Below are 14,829 nucleotides of genomic sequence, written 5' to 3'. Positions count from 1 at the left end.
CTGGAGTGAGTGTGGAAATATAGTGGCCCTCTTCATCATCAAAGTTGCATCACCCATGCTATTCTATATAATGTATGTGAAATTACAGCTGTTGCCTCTGAAAGCCAAACACATGTAGAGAGGTATGTTCATTCAATGGCGCTTGATCTCTTTCTATACATACTCAAGTAGGCCTGTGATTGAAGAAGACACGCGTGGCATGTTCCCCATCCCCGGCCATATGCTCCTTCTATTCACGATAAAGAATGAGCACGGAAAATACATGTCACATCTCTCTCAACACGCGTGTGTGCAAATGGATTGACTCAATCGGCCTCGGGGAGAGAGAGAGAGAGAGAGAGAGAGAGAGGGTATACCATCACAATACCTTCTATTCAAGCGTGAGGAGGAGTGTGTTGGCATCATGATCGTTTAAGGTGAAGAAGCCATCTTTTGTGACAGTCAGTCAGTCACGTGCCTGCCGGTATACTATGGAGTAGCCCGGATTGAAACGTCAAACGAGGCACTTTTTTTTCTCAGAATAGCTGCGGGCGCGGCGGGGTTGGAAACGGCAGCGTTCAGGCCATAGAGGGAGGTGACGGAGGTGAAGTTATGTGCTGTGACTGGGTGTGAGTTTTACATCTCCCCTGGATCTTTTAGTCACGCTGCAGCACCTCGCAGATATGTCAAGAGGTGTTGGTGGTGGATTGGAGCGTGCGGTATGACAAGTATTAACTTTATAATGGCTTCTCCGCTCTCCAAAGTGTGTGTGTGTGTGTGTGTGTGTGTGTGTGTGTGTGTGTGTGTGTGTGTGTGTGTGTGTGTGTGTGTGTGTGTGTGTGTGTGTGTGTGTGTGTGTGTGTGTGTGTGTGTGTGTGTGTGTGTGTGTGTGTGTGTGTGTGTGTCAGACTTAATTGTATCAGGGTGTGTGTGACAGAGAGATGCATTGCAGACCTGTGTGTGTTGACGTGGAGAAATCCTTGCTTAATTTATGGATTCCAGTCTTTAAGTCTAGCGGAATTGAAACTCTCAAACATCAGCAAAACCTTGACTCAGATACAATGTTAAGTGATAATAGAAAGATTTATTTTCAGCGCTGTAACAGTCACACAACATGCACACTTACTACGTCCTACACCAGCAAAGCACACAGATAGACTGAATCAACTGTAGTTTTAGTCGACTAAAACCATTTAGTCGACTAAAACTAGACAAAAACTAAAACGTTTCAGATGACTAAAATGTGACTAAAACTAAAATGGAATTTGATTCAAAAGACTATGACTAAAACTGAATCAAAATGTGCTGACAAAATCAACACTAGAGTTCAGGTAGGCAGGTCAGCATGCTGCCAGTAAGTCAGTGGCCCCTTTGTTTTACGGCTGTGCAGAGGAGATTATGTTTAAGCCGCTAACAAGCTCAGAAGAAGACATCAAATGAGGAGAAGACATCAAATGTATTATTGTTCTCCTTTTAGCCAATTATGAGCTGTCAGTCAGGGAAGAGCAAGTCAGTCTATCTGTGTGCTTTGCTGGTGTAGGACGTAGTAAGTGTGCATGTTGTGTGACTGTTACAGCGCTGAAAATAAATCTTTCTATTATCACTTAACATTGTATCTGAGTCAAGGTTTTGCTGATGTTTGAGAGTTTCAATTCCGCTAGACTTAAAGACTGGAATCCATAAATTAAGCAAGGATTTCTCCACGTCAACACACACAGGTCTGCAATGCATCTCTCTGTCACACACACCCTGATACAATTAAGTCTGACACACACACACACACACACACACACACACACACACACACACACACACACACACACACACACACACTATAATGTATGTTGGCGGTGCCTTGATGGCGTCGTAATGGCTGACTTTACACTTGGTTGCATGCTGAAAATAGCCGATCTACAAGCTCACAACGCGTCGCAGCGCGACACGTTGTGAGCTTATAGATCTGCGCAACCAAACATAAAATGACTTGTCTTTTAGTTCTACTGGATCTCTTCTCCTCTAGATCCCTCACTGACATTTTAGTCTAGTTTTTATTTGTTGACGAAATTGTCAATATATTTAGTCTTAGTTTTAGTCATCATAGCTTAGTTTTTATTTCGTTTTTATTTCGTTTTCGTCAGTGAAAAACGGTAGTCGACGAACAGATTTCATAGTTTTAGTCGTCAAAATCAACACTGCTGAACTCCCTATGCTGGCCTTCGTGTGCGTGTGTGCGTGCGTGCGGGCGGGCGTGCATGTCATCTATCACACAGCATCATTGATTGTATAAAAAAAACTGGTATTTTAGGTCTGTGCAATCAAAAGTCACTCTTTTGGCAGCTTTTTTCTTTTTGGCTCAACGTCTATAAAGATTTGATTACTTCAGGGTTGCAGCCAAATGTAAACAAGGCTGAAATCACTGATAGATTGCCGTAGGCCAGTGGTTCTCAACCAGTGTTCCGGGGACCACCAGTGGTCCTTGGGGGGCTACCAGGGGTTCCCCAGCTAAATTAGCTAACATAGTGTCAAATTCATTTTAACCACTTAGCCTTGGCTATTCAAAAATAGCAGATATACAAGCTCATAGCGCGGCACCGAGTGCCGCGCTATGAGCTTGTAGATCTGCTATTTTTTTTTATCTTAAAAATGTGTGCATATCTTTGAATATATATATTTTTTAAAGCGAACATTTTTAACTCAAATCTTTGCTTCTGGGGGTCCCTGGCACAAAAAAAAATTCAGATGGGGGTCCTTGGCCAAAATGTATATCAATTTAGGGGTCCTTGGCATGAAAAAGGTTGAAAACCACTGCCGTAGGCATTGCAGCAAACCCTCAGCACTCCCTCAGGACAAAAGGAATGGTAGATTTGGCTACTAACCAGAAGCCAACCACCTGAGACCATGCTCATTGTGCAATGTGCACACAAACAAATAAAAAGACTTGAAGGGGCTTTTCTGTGGAATTGTATTCTCCAGTGTTTTGTGAGAACAAGCGTTACTTACCTTGCAGGTGGTATAAAACCGCCACCGATCACGTGATTTATGACCTTTTCAGCGTGAATATGGCAGCGTTGTGGCATTATTTTTGATAGATTCGAGGCCCCGACCGAGACGAAACCAGACACTACATGAAAGACGTGGGAAAAAATGCTCACTCAGCTCTCATTGTTTATTTAAAAGAAAATCATCTTCTTTATTACGGAAAAAGAAAATGATGCATGACTCGGGTAAAAGCACAGACCAAAAATAACTAGCACAAAGTGGAAGGAAATACAGATGCTTCCAGAGCTGGGCGACAAACATTCAATATCATGAATTATTTTCCCCCCGTTGTCGTGCCTGATTTGCCTGGTGTGAAACGAGGCCAATTTGCACCTGGCACCATTTCACACCTGGCAAATCCCCCCCCCCCCCCCCTTCTGTCTGTGACAATGCTTGGACAATTCACTGATGTTCCACTGAAGTGCCAATGGCAGGCTCTCTGAAACTTATTTACAGTTACTGTTATGTAACTTTTGGTTCACATGATCTTACCCTTTGATTTATACAGTAACTGCTTCTCTCATAATAATAAATAAGGTACATGTAACATATTTTTGTAGCAAAGCTAATTTTCTGTAATCTATAATTGTTCACTGCAGTTTTCTTTTGTCAAGTGGCATGGTATAATGAATCCCTTCCCTACAACGCCCTGGCGTGTGTTCCACGCTACACGCACACGCGCACACACACACACACACACACACACACACACACACACACACACACACACACACACACACACACACACACACACACACACACACACACACACACACACACACACACAGATTCACTCCCCATTTTCCGCCACAGTCTGAAAACTCAGACTTTACCTCACCCCCTAGCACTCACCTCCTCATACAGCTATTTTCACGGTAAAAATAATAGATTATTAATCGATTATCGATTAAATCTATTAGTTCAATTAACAGTTGCACCCTAGTATAATAATAGAATGAATGACCAATACATTTAAAAAATAATAAATAATAAATAATAAATACAATAATAGAATAGAATAGAATAGAATGGAACAAAAAAAAACATTTTACAATCTTCTTTATTGTCTTTTATTCATCTTTATTGTCACCTCACACAGGTTTTATGAGCACTGGTAAACAAACGTCACCCTGTCATTGTCATTGCAACGTGATTGCAACGACAGCAGAGTTTGGAAACATGATGACTCATCCTCCTCCTAAGCAACCTATTAAAAATGTAACATGGCCAGAGGCGCACATTATGCTGTGTGCTGTAGTGAAGAGGTTTAATGCATTAAGCACTGGCTGCTCTGCTGCTGCACAGCGTTGCCACGTTTTGTGAGAGAAACAAGAAACCACGGTCTACAAAAACAAGCCCAAAAGAAGCGACTGCAGGCCATAATGAGCACGCCATATGAGAATACTTTTTTACATTTATTTTATCCCACGATTTTGTAACCCATTTTTTCACCCAGTGCCAATTGTCTAAGTAATCCTGGGCGCTACACTCCCTCTGCCAGCCTAGGGAGAGCCTAGAGCCGAGCTCATGCCTCCTTCAATGCATGAGAGCTAGCAAGCCGCTTCTTATCATCTGACAGGGGGGAGTTTCCCCCGGTAGGACGTAGCACGTGGAAGGAACACGTTATTCCAACCAGTTCTTTTCACCTCCATCTCAGAATACTTGAGAATACTTTTTGAAACATTTTAACGACACAAATCTTGTATGGGGGTCCGTGGCACAAAATATACAAATTCATTCATTTGACATGAATGAACATAATTTGAGAAATACTGGTTTAAATCTGCACTATTATGTAATGTTCCTCTTCTGCCCCGGATTGGAACCCGGTTTCCTGTGCAAAGTGCTGAATTTGAGCTAATAGAGTCTGCCCGCCTGCTTGCTCAGGGGATGAATTGAATCTTCAGGTCAGATCCTGTGTCTAATAGGTGAGACATGACCTTTAACACGATCTAAATGTCTCAATAAAAGAGCAGGGAGACAAAATACAATCACCCCAATATTGTACAGTACATTGTATAAACATACTCTACCATACAGATTGTATAAGTTATATTTTATTAACATACTCTACCATACAGATTGTATAAGTTATATTTTATTAACATACTCTACCATACAGATTGTATAAGTTATATTGTATTAACATACTCTAGCATACAGATTGTATAAGTTATATTGTATTAACATACTCTAGCATACAGATTGTATAAGTTATATTGTATTAACATACTCTACCATATAGATTGTATAAGTTATATTGTATTAACATACTCTAACATACAGATTGTATAAGTTATATTGTATTAACATACTCTAGCATACAGATTGTATAAGTTATATTGTATTAACATACTCTAGCATACAGATTGTATAAGTTATATTGTATTAACATACTCTAGCATACAGATTGTATAAGTTATATTGTATTAACATACTCTACCATATAGATTGTATAAGTTATATTGTATTAACATACTCTACCATACAGATTGTATAAGTTATATTGTATTAACATACTCTAGCATACAGATTGTATACGTTATATTGTATTAACATACTCTAACATACAGATTGTATAAGTTATATTGTATTAACTACTCTACCATACAGATTGGACAAAATTTAAATGTATTTTAAAAAAAGTGTCACTTTAGATAACATTAGGCAGCAAGCTCAAATAAGCAAAACAAGCTAAAACTAAATATAGGCTACAGTGGTGGAAAAAGTACTATTTTTTTTTTACTTAAGTAAAAGTATCAAAACTGCAATGTAGAAATACTCTGTTACAAGTAAAAGTCTGGAATTAAAAATGTACTTGAGTAAAAGTATTGGCATGAAAATGTACTTAAAGTACCAAAAGTAAAAGTACTGAATATGCAGAATGTTCCATTTCACAAGTTTTCAAATGTATACAAATCTTTTGAAAATAGCCGATCTACAAGCTCACAATGCGTCGCGATGCGACGCATTGTGAGCTTGTAGATCTGCTATATTCAAATGGCCGAAATGTGTATAGGGCTGAAGTGGTTAATGTGTGTTTTGTAATAATAATCAAAATATACAAAGTAACTAGAAACTAAAGTTTTCAAATAATCGTAGTGGAGTAAAAGTAGCCTACAATATTTGTCTCTGAGATGTTGTGGAGTAGAAGTAAAAGTACTGAAAATTGGAAATACACCAGTAAAGTAAAAACACCTAAAAATTGTACTTAAGTACAGTACTTGAGTAAATGTACTTAGTTACTTTACACCACTGAAAAAAAAATATATATATTTACAAGCAACACTAAATCAAGCCCAAATTCGCTTATAATAAGTGGACTTGGCAACACTGCTGCCTGCATGCATGCATGGCCTGGGGGCCCATGGGATCCGGGCGGCGCTGCTGACGCAAACAGCTAGGCCCCACGTGGCAAAAAGGCTCGCACAGCCCAGGTAAATAAGCTTGTGTCAGGTGACTGTATGGGCTGAGCGAGGACAACATAACACTTGATAAGATTAGATAAAAAAAGCTTTATTGATCCCCGTGGGGAAGTTTCAGGTGTGTTGGAGCAGCACCAACAGACAGCAGTATATGAACACGGTACACGTGCAACATGCAGGGTACAGCTAAACACTAGAGAGATAAGAACGAGATAACACATAATAATAAAACAAATAGACGGAGAGTTCTGACACACTGGACATTTTGCACTTGGTGTGACTGAGTTAGCCATATAAAGACCGGTAAAGCATTTGTGTCATTTTTAGATTTGAACCATTATCTTATACTTTGGGCTATTCAAAAATAGCAGATATACAAGCTCATAGCCCATGAGCTTGTATAGCCCCCTGAGCTTGTAGATCTGCTATATTATTTTTTCTCAAAAATCATGAAAAATGTGAGCAAATCTTTGAATATATATTTTGTAACTCAAATCTTTGCTCCTGGGGGATTCTACAAATGTCTTCTAAATTTATTCTAAACAGTTATTTGAAAATAACTTTTGTTGCTATAGTATCAGTGGTTCTCAAAACCTTTTTCATGTCAAGGACCCCAAAAAATTATATGTATGTGGCCACGGACCCCCATCTCAAAATATGTTGTTCCAGCCAGGGACCCCCAAGAAGAGAGGCGTTGTGAGCTTGTAGATCGGCTAGTTTAGCTATTTTACTGTTGTTTTGTTTTACAATAATAAAAAGGAACGGTTCGATCTAATACTGTACATTGTATATAACATAATCTATTGTTTCTATATATATATAATGTGAATTCACTCGACACAGATAGTTCACCACCAGGCTAGCAAATATCGGTATCACAACGAAAATTAGTTTTTTTTCCTCCAATGTTTTAAAGAAAAAAATTCCCTGACTTTTTTTTTTCTTACATTAATTATTCTAATATTAAAAGTATTTTTTTGACCGGCAGCGGTTCCGGCAGGAGACACAAAGAGTCTCCTTTGTGTCTCCTGCCGGAACCGCTGCCTACCGGTCCGCTGGTCATCAAATTATTGGCTTAGGAATGCAACAAAAACAACAAAAATATCCATGAATTCAAGTCTCCATGGGGTGACTAAACGATAGGTAAAAGTAATTTGTTTTGGGTGAACTATACCTTTAATGTTACATTATCATTGAAATCATAGTGCTTTGCCAATTATTTGGGGGGGGGAGGGGGGAGGGGGGTGGGCACCACTTGCAGTACCCTCACAGCCCACCAGGTGTGAACCACTTGACTGCAGAGTAGAGCGTTGTCTTTCAACATCGTCTGGCTACAGTCTGACTCTGATTACAGTCATCCGAGGTAGTGGGAGAGCTCCTGCCAGCTGCTCTGTCTCTCTGGAGCGTTTCTGTGGTGGTTCTGTGGATGTGTTCTTAACCACCGTCTTCATTCCAGCCTGTTTCCAGTCACTTCATTAACCAGTCTGTGGTTCTTTCTGAGCACCTGGCCTCATGTCACATGATCTCCAATGCGACTCTCCCATTGGTGCAAAGTAAATCAAATGCGACGATGCCACGCGGTGTGAGCTTGTAGAATCGGCTATTTTCAAATAGCCTAGGTATAAAATAGGGCTGAAGTGGTTAATGTATGTTTTATATTAATGTAATAATTTTTATCTGCAAAGTAACTCGTAACTAAAGTTTTCAAATAATTGTAGTGGAGTAAAAAGTACAATGTTTGCCTCTGAGATGTAGTGGAGTAGAAGTAAAAGTATAGACATTTGGAAATACTCCAGTAAAGTGAAAGTACCTACCTAAAAATTGTACTTAAGTACAGTACTTGAGTAAATGTACTTAGTTACTATACACCACTTGCCAGTCAGTTCATTGCCAGTCTGTGGTTGTGAGCAGCACCTGGCATCCCAGTCCATATGACTCTGCTATCCGTCATAAAAACCATGTCAATGTAACAGAGATGGTTTGTCATTCCCCAAGAATGTCTTCCAGAATCCCCTCTCTGTGGCTTCTGGTTACTTTGTAGCCAGCCCCCCCCCCCCCCCCCCTAACGGAGAGCAGTGCTCATTAAGTGAGTGGATGTGTTTGCATTTGTGGTTTGTGTCGTTAAAAGTTGCGCTGTCAGCCCAGAGGATTTTATAGATTGACTCACGATTTAAAATATGTGTGAGTGACTTCTCTGTCAAAACCGCAGGTGTTGTGATGATGAACACTTCTGGGGGAAGATTTGCATAAATACTTATGCCGCGGAATTCTTTTCATGTCGTTGGGTGACATTTCGTTTGCTCTCACCGGCGCTGCCGCCCTTTATAGAGCCTTTATTAGCTGTTTAAACACTAGCCTCGCTATTCTGGAGGGGGGGAGGTAGGGGGGGGGGGGGGTGCGAACTTCCGGGGAAAATTTAGCCGATCTACAAGCTCACAATGTGTCTTCAGCGAAGATATTTAGGCCCCTGGGGGACTCCGGTCAACTAAGTATAGTGTTTAAGTGGTTAAGATGTGCATGTTAAGTTGTCTATTACTTAGGTGTTGTAAGTACTGGGAGCTGACGGCAGTGGCGTTCCCAGGAATTACATTTAGGGCAGGCGAGATCCCCCCCGAGATCCCCCCAAGTTAACAACAACACTACACTGACTACAAAACTGAAAAACGTTAATTAAAACAATAAAAATTGTATAATCAATGTATGTATTTTTATTCTAAAAAAAACAGCATTACAGAAGAGGCGAACATGATGTCCTGCGCAAATTATTGACTTTGGGCTGGGCGCGGTAGAGTGTCTGCTATCTGCGCACCGGTTGTGGTGGGCCTGTCTCGGCCAAAATGCCAGGGCCGAATTTTGGTCCCAGTCCGGCCCTGGCTGACGGTAGGTGTTGCATTCAACCTTAGCGATCCATATCCCAGGGGTCTATTGTGAAACGGGAATAGACTCCCGCGCTCTGGCTGATACCAACAATAAGCCTCTCCGACCTACTAAATAATATTTAAAAAAAAAAACATATATACAGTGAGATTTTTCTGGGCGTTCCTTGTTTTTCTTGGTTTGAATTTGAGGTGCTTGGCAACCCCCCCCCTTGTGACGCCCACGTACTGTATGCATCGTTGGTGGCTGCAAGCGCCTTTCATCTCAGCGCCCCCCCGAATCTTTGTCATCGCCAATGAAAAGGACTCGTGTAAAACGCACACAATTATCCCTCCTTAACGTTATTCATCTCCAATAAAGCAGCCGCAGTCAATTTCACCCCCTCAGGGCGACAAAGGCGACGGTTTTGATGCCATTCACGTCCTAATCAGACACTGTTTTGCCTGTTATTGGACCGGCTGGGGCGCTCAGCTCTCTCTCTCTCTCTCTCTCTCCCCCTCTCTCTCTTGCAGAGCAGTGTTGCCATGTCTGCTTATTATAAGCGACTTTGTGCTTGTTTTTCCTGTAAAGTCGCTTGTAAATATTGGTAGTTGCGGGTTGCAGTTTTTTGGGCTTGTTTCTAAAGTGTAATTGCTTATTTGGGCTTGCCTCCTAAATGTTGTTTAAACCAGTGGTTCTCCCAGATTAACATTGTAATTGTCCGCGTATCCCCATCCTTTGTGCCAGGGACCCCCTGACCAGATTTGTGTTGTTAAAAGGTTTTTTTTGTTTCCCAAGATCTTTTTGATAATAGCAGCTCTACAAGCTCACGCGTTGTGAGCTTGTATAGATTACTCATATCGGTTTGAAGCGCTCATGTGGCCTATAATATATATACTTTGGGCTTGTTTTCAGAGAGACCTGGTTGCTTATTTCTCTCGCAAAATCTGGCAACGCCGTTGCAGAGTGTAAAAAAAACACGACGGTGCCTGAGGCACAGCTGACAGGGGGGGCACGGGGGGGCGGGGGGGGGGGCGGGGGGGGACAACCAGGGAGGCCCCTGTGCAAGGACCCCGGGGCCTGCTCTGCTCTGTGGGGAGGAGAGGCTCCTAATCCTGGATTACTCTGCCAGACCTGCAGCCAGCTGGATTAGAGGAGGAGGAGGGGACGAGGAGGAGGAGGGGGAAGAGGAGGAGGAGGAGGGGGAAGAGGAGGAGGAGGGGGAAGAGGAGGAGGAGAGGGAGAAAAAAAAGGGCCAACGTCAGCGCTCTTTTCTTCAGCGGGTTCAGTGGATTACAGTAGGCTGTGGTTGTTTTCCAAACGGTGGACTCTAGACCAGTGGTTCTCAAACTGTTTCATGTCAAGGACCCCCCAAAATTATATGCATTTCGCCGCGGACCCCCATCTCAAAATATTGTGTTACTTCCAGGGAAGATTTGAGTTACAAATGTTCGCTTTAAAAAATACATATATATTCAAAGGTTTGCACAAATGTTCACGATTTTTTCAAAAAACAGCAGATCTACAAGCTCATAGCACGGCACTTGGTGCCGCGCTATGAGCTCCCATTAGTCCCTGGAACTAAATATTTTGATATCGGGGTCGGTGGCCAGATACATATCATTTTGGGTGGTCCTTGACATGAAAAAGTTTGAAAACCACTGAACGTACGTTTTTCAGAAACCTGTTAGGATTTAGAAGACATTGAAAGGGTTAATAGCCATGTGTGCACATTCATTCAGGTGACGGGTGACTTTACGTGATACTGTGATAGCATTGGTTATGGAGGCTGAAGATGTGTCAGCCTCTTGAGCACTGTGTCATCGTATGACGAATAGAGAAAATAGCCGTTCCACAAGCTCACAACAATGCTGGGGAAATCCCAGAGTTGCTCGCCCCGGGGCATACTCCCTTTTTTACTGCTTCTTCCTGATTGTTTGACAACCTTGCAGGCATATGCAAAGGTTAAAGGTTTAATGACATTCACTTTTACACCACATTCAAAGTCTTTGTCCTGGTCCTTCAAAAGTGTACAAAAAGTTTTAAGTGAAAATTCCATTCCAGTGATCAATGGCAGGTGTTTTTCTCTCACATTTCTAAAGCCTTTTCAACTGCAATGAAAAAAGAAATCTTTGCCTGCGGGTGTCGCTGGTGAGGGATTTTACCTGTCAATCATCGCCTCTGCTCCGCCCCCCCCCCCCCAAAGGAAAGGATAGGGGAGGGGAGGGGCGAGGAGGAGAGTGGGCGGGATTAATCGACTGTGAACTCACTGTCGAAGGGCCAAGCTCAGATTACTTTTCAGCCTAATTATTCAGAAAACCCCAGACCACAGAAAATCCACTGAATGTTCTAAGTTCAGGTTTTTTGGGTGTAATTGAGGTCATAAAACCCCAAATAAAACATTGAAAATTAAAAAAGTGAAAATGAATGTCATGACACCTTTAAAATGTAATTTAGATAGCATGTTATGTGTTATTATAGCATGTTATATGTTATATAGAATGTTATAGACTATATGCCATAGGTTCATTTGTTGACCTGGCATCTTATAGTTTGTATATTTTCAATGTACAGAATATATATTCTTTTGATATTATACTGTTTAGACTGATGATAGGTTCTTGGTTTAGGCTACCTATGATCCTAGATTACTACCTGGTGTTTGCCTTGCTTACTCTAAATCTTCTCTGGATTATGAGCCTCTGCTAAATGCCTACATTGTAACTTGTGATTGGGGCCAATGACCATGATTTATCAAATAAGAAACGAAAATTATGTTTTTCGTTGTCGTTTTTTCCCCCCTCATACACCTTAAAGTAATACTAGGTAACGTTTTCAACAAAACTAAAGTTAAATTGTATATCTTTTGCGAGTGGCAAAAGTTTCACAACACCCACTCCGTGAATTTCACCCCCGGAAGCCTTTTATTTATATATTTTCTATTGAACGTGTACGGGGGGGACTTTCCCGGGAAAATGACGTTCCTGGCCAACGTCATGACGTCGTGGCCGACGTCCTCAGGAACTACCGCAACGGTTTCCTGTTTGGCCAGGAACTACCGCGCTATTAACAAAAAGGAACCTCACGCTGATTTTAAGAGAATGTAGGATTGGAAGATCGAAAAAGAACAGAAAAAGAAAGCACAGCTCATGGTAACTAATGCTCCACTGGCTAAGAGAAACGATCCGTAGATAGTATAAAACAATTAAAAGAACGCTTTTTGAAACGCTTCCGGCTTCCGGTGAAAACAAATGGAATTCTGGGTAATCGAGGACTACGGAAATTGTATGCAGTGACGGTAGTGACCAGCAGAGGTTGCTAAAAATCGTTATTTGTGATTCTGCATTGTACAACTTTAACATTCTCATGAATATCTAGAAGTGACCTTGCCATTATATGTGTCACTCTACTCATATAAAGCAGTGGTTTTCAACCTTTTTTATGCCAGGGACCCCTAAATTGATATATACATTTGGCCGCGGACCCCCATCTGACAATGTTTCGTGCCAGGGACCCCCCCCAGCAGCAAAGATTTGAGTTAAAAATGTTCGCTTTAAAAAATATATTCAAAGCTATGCACACATTTTCAAGATTTTCCAAAAATAGCAGATCTACAAGCTCATAGCGCGGCACTCGGTGCCGCGCTATGAGCTTGTATATCTGCTATTTTTGAATAGCCCAAAGCTAAGTGGTTAAAATGATTGTGACGCTATGTTAACTACTGTAATTTCGCTGGGGACCCCCTGGTACCCCCCCCAAGGACCACTGGTGGTCCCCGGACCACTGGTTGAGAACCACTGATAAAAGGAATATTTGAATATCTGACTTTCTTATCTCTTTTCTTCCTGAGAACTATGCATGATGAAGCTTACGAAGTAACGTAAAATTATAATCATAATCATAATTCCGGCCACTTCTTTACACCTACAGTATAAACCTGTGATGATGGTTAATAATAATAATAATAACTAGAAAAAGTGCTCCTCGGAGCACAGGTCTCCGCCAGGTCAGGTACGTTATTGTGGGTGCCATTTATTCTTAGGTCTTTCACGGCAATCAGACACTGCATTCATGATTTGAGGCATTTTGTTCCAAAAATGTGTTTTGCTAAATTAGACCTGCTGGTGGCGCTATAACAGGCCAATGTGAAAAGGGTGGCATTTCTTCCTCGGCCTAGTGGGAATGTGCGTGTGAAAATTCACGGAAATCGCAAGCTGCGTGCATAGTTTGAGGCTTTTTGTTCAAAACAGACCAATCCTGCAAACTTTGGAAGCCAACCATAGGCAATGAGGATGGAATATGGGAAATCGGACAGATTTGTGTTGATCACATGACTATAGAGATACCGTGTACCGATTTGCATGACGTTTGGATAAAATCTGTAGGAGTAATGTTAAAAAAAAGGGTTTTGCACAAATCGGCCTCCTGGTGGCGCTATAACAGGCCCATGTGAAAAAATTGGGGCAGAGGTTCTGAATTGGCATCTAGGGAGTGTGTGTGCACAGTTTCGGAGCGACCGGGCCAACGGTGCCAGAGATTAGCTGCTAACACACAGACAGGACACACGGACGGACACACGGACGGACGGACGGACAGGGGCGAAAACATACTCTCTCGCCACGCCTTTCGGCCTGGCGGAGACAATAACTTGAATTTATATAGCGCCTTTCAGAAACCCAAGGACGCCGAATGTTTGCGGTGACCAGACCAGTTATTAGAAAAGGCACTGAAAAGGCACTTTAAAACTCGACTTTTGTCTCGGATTTGAAAAGCGGCGACAGAAACGCCAGCGTCCTCTCAAACCGGAAGGACTTTGTCGTGATTCTGACGCATTTCATTCTGATGCATTAATTATTCTAATAAAGCCCTGATTCTATGAATGAATGACTAGAGCATCGAACACCCTTACAGACACCCTTACAGACAACCGTCATCTGATCATAACCATATTTGAAAAAAAATCACACCCTGTGTGAAGTGGGCGGTGTCTTGCTAGCTAATCACAATACTGAATGGAGTCAACCAATCATGTACAAAAAATAAATACATTTATTGAAACACTCTTTATGATGGACGAAACCATAACTTAAAAAAAACAAATTTATGTTTTTTTTAAAGTTATGGTTTCTTATATAGGGCTATGCACATGTGTCATGTGACACTGGCCAATCACAGTCCTGAATAGACTGTGATTGGCCAATCACGGTGCAGGGTTAGGCGGGGTACATTTTTGTACATTTTTGGCCAATCACAGCGCAGGATTTGTTGTACAAATATCCAAACCTCACTTATAGGGGCGGTTTCACCGCCCAACAAAAGAAAAAAAACAAGAGAAAAATAATCAAGCATTCACCGTGTGTGTGTGTGTGTGTGTGTGTGTGTGTGTGTGTGTGTGTGTGTGTGTGTGTGTGTGTGTGTGTGTGTGTGTGTGTGTGTGTGTGTGTGTGTGTGTGTGTGTGTGTGTGTGTGTGTGTGTGTGTGTGTGTGTGTGTGTGTGTGTGTGCGTGCGTGCGTGCGTGCGTGCGTGCGT

The sequence above is a fragment of the Gymnoscopelus braueri genome (assembly GCF_963280865.1).
Source record: "Gymnoscopelus braueri genome assembly, chromosome: 13".
NCBI classification, from domain to species: Eukaryota; Metazoa; Chordata; class Actinopteri; order Myctophiformes; family Myctophidae; genus Gymnoscopelus; species Gymnoscopelus braueri.
This window is presented reverse-complemented; position numbering follows the sequence as displayed.